Consider the following 2995-nt stretch of genomic DNA (forward strand, 5'->3'; position numbering starts at 1 on the left):
AGTTTGGTTTTGGAGTCATGAAGTTCCGGACCCAGCCATGAATGCCCTACTTCACTACATGTTGTTTTCTGCAGAACACATCCAATGGCTAAGTGGTAAGTACCATGGTTGAAAGAAATGCTCTGCTCACCACCATCCACCCTCCCTCAGCCTCCTTGTGAATCTCACAATAACAGAGGCCAAAGACAGGTTGTCTGTTACCTCTCACCAGAATTTACCTGGTGACCTCATCAATGGTGTGGTCAAGGTAGCACACATTGCCAGAAGTGACCCCTGCCTCAGAGATGAAGAACAACTGTTCCACCTGTTCAGGCTTGAACCCTGTGAAATAAAACATGCTAATCTGGTCAGGGATGTGCTGCCAATTGTAGGAGGGGCCCTCCTCCTTGAGGTTGGAGACCAACTGAGTTCACATACCGATGGTGCGATCTGCCAGGTCTGTCACTTCTTGCAACCATTGTTTCCACAAATACAGAGTAGTCAGAACAGTCAGGGCAATCTGGGCCCCATTGGGAGGACTGTTGGGATACTTGGGACAGATAAAGATCCTCAGCAGTGAGTCTACCTTTTTGGAAGTGCAGCATTTATGCAGACCAGAGTAAAGGTCCCCATCCACTCATCATATAAGTCCTTGTGCTTTGTGTATGATGCCCTGTTCAGTGAAGTGGCACATAGCCCAGGCAACCTTGTTAGCATCTCCACTAATAAATCCTTGCTTGTTGCTGTTCTTAGGTGCCATTAAGTCGGCACCAACTCACAGCAACCCTATGCACAACAGAACATAACACAGCCCAGTGCTGTGCCAACCTCTTAATCATTGCTACATTTGTTATCATTGCTGCCACCACTGTGCAAATCCATCTCATTTTCTTCCACCCTCCATTTTACCAACCATGACCTTCTTCAGTCACTGGTCCCTCCTGTCAATATGTCCAAAGTATGAGAGGCAAAGTTGGCCACGCTGGTTTCCCAGGACCATTATGACTGTATTGCTTCCAACACAGATCTGTTGATTCTCTTGACAGTCCATGGCACTTTTAATATTCTCTCCAACACCATAACACAAATGCACCAATTCTTCTATAGTCTTCCTTAATCACTGTACAAGTTTCACATGCATGTAAGGTTATTGAAAATAACATGGCCTAAGTCAGGGGCACCTTAGTCCTCAAACTGATATCTTTGCTCTTCAACACTTTAAAGAGGTCACGTACAACAGATTTGCCTAGTGAGATACAAAGCTATGGTAGGTCATGCCAAAGAATGCAAAAAGCTGCTTATTCTTCATGACGGTTGCAATTTCCTTTCACTGCTCAGGATGCAGGTCCACTCCTGTGGGGTTATGAGCATTGGCATGCAGACAGAGAACACTTTGCTCTGGCCTTTTTGAGATGCCACCTATAATACCTGTGAAGTCACGGCTGCATGTTTGGGGGACATAGTATTGAGAATCATGCAGCTGCAATGTCATTGTCTCTGAAGATGGGTATATGATTTCCCCAAGAGGGTTTGGGCAGAAAGACATCTCAGCTAAACTTAAAGTATCTCTGCAGAAAACTGGCTCTGATCCTTAATACTCTGGTTCCAGAAATGGTTTGCACAATGGCGTACAGGTCACTTTTTAACACATCGCTATTCTCACCCAAGGAGCTCTGGTAGTGTAGTGGTTACAAATTAGGCTGCAAACCTTAAGGTCAGCAGTTCGAAACTACCAGCTGTTCTGCAGGAAAAAGATGAGGCTTTCTGCTCCCATAAAGATTTACAGCCTCAGAAACCCTGTACAGGGTCGCTATGAGTGAGAACCGACTCCACATACACAACCAACAACTATTCTCACCCAAGGCCAGTTCTGCAGATGCCTTACAAAATTCAGCCAGGCCATCAATGATCAGGTATTATTTGTCCAGATATTTTTCAGCTGCCTGGGCCTCTGCCTTATGAACACTAGGGAACATACAATTTTTTTTTATTACCTTTCCAGTAGGCCCCAACTCCCAAATTCATCTTTTGCTGTTGGTATCTCCTGGAACTGCTAACCACAAGGTTGGCAGTTCAAACCCACCAGATGTTCCTTGGAAACCCTATACAGGATCACTATGAGTTAGAACTGACTCAATGGCACATAAAAACAACAACATCTCTCTTAAAAACTTCTGTGTGCCCAGGATGGGGTCTGGGGAATCCAATTCGGCATGGGCTCAGCATAAGCTGCTTCTGGCAGAAGCTGTGGTGGTGACGTTTGAGTGGAAGGTGGCAGTGATTCCAAAGAGGAGGCGACCTGAAGGCAGCAGAACCATGGTGGGTGGTAAGAGGGCAGCAGGTAGTTGCAGGACAGAGTAGAGGGCAAACGGGTGTAGACCACAAGAGTTTTTTTAAATCTTTTGGCAGGAGAAAGCTCCTTTAGTTAGGAAATAAAGAGTAGACAGATGAACTTAATCAAAAGAAAAATAGGAGACTGGAAGAATTATAAAGATAGCTCGGTAGCCAGGAAACACTTATTTCTCAAGTCTTAAACTGATGGTTTTACTGCTACCCAGATGGTACTATGGGGTAAGTCTAAGACTGCTAACTAAGGGGTCAGTTGTTCAAGTTAATCAGCTGCTCTAAGAAAGACAGATGAGGCAGTTTGCTTTTGTAAAGATTCACAGTCTCACCAGCTCTATAGAGCAATTAGACTGTGTACTACAAGGTAACTGTGAGTCAGAACTGACATGACAGCAGTGATTTGGGATTTGGGTTTAATAAGATAAATTTGGTCAAAATGTATATATAATTTTTACATTCAATTAATTGCATTTTAAGCCTTGGCTACACTAGTTTTTACAGTTACTTATGTTCATAATAAATCTAGAGGTAAACTAGTGCGATATTAGCTCTTTTGAGTTATAGATTTGGCTTCTGCTATCTACAAAAGGAGCTCTGGTAGTGTAGTGGTTATGAATTGGGCTGCGAACCACAAGGTCAGCAGTTCGAAACTACCTGCTGTTCCACGGGA

At 44.0% G+C, this 2995-nt stretch overlaps 1 pseudogene; it reads right to left on the minus strand.

The window, feature by feature from the left end:
• Nucleotides 1-214: 214 nt before the first annotated feature.
• On the minus strand, nucleotides 215-2297 carry LOC102817353 (annotated as a pseudogene).
• Nucleotides 2298-2995: the final 698 nt, after the last annotated feature.

This window comes from Chrysochloris asiatica, unplaced genomic scaffold (genome assembly GCF_000296735.1).
Source record: "Chrysochloris asiatica unplaced genomic scaffold, ChrAsi1.0 scaffold00278, whole genome shotgun sequence".
NCBI classification, from domain to species: Eukaryota; Metazoa; Chordata; class Mammalia; order Afrosoricida; family Chrysochloridae; genus Chrysochloris; species Chrysochloris asiatica.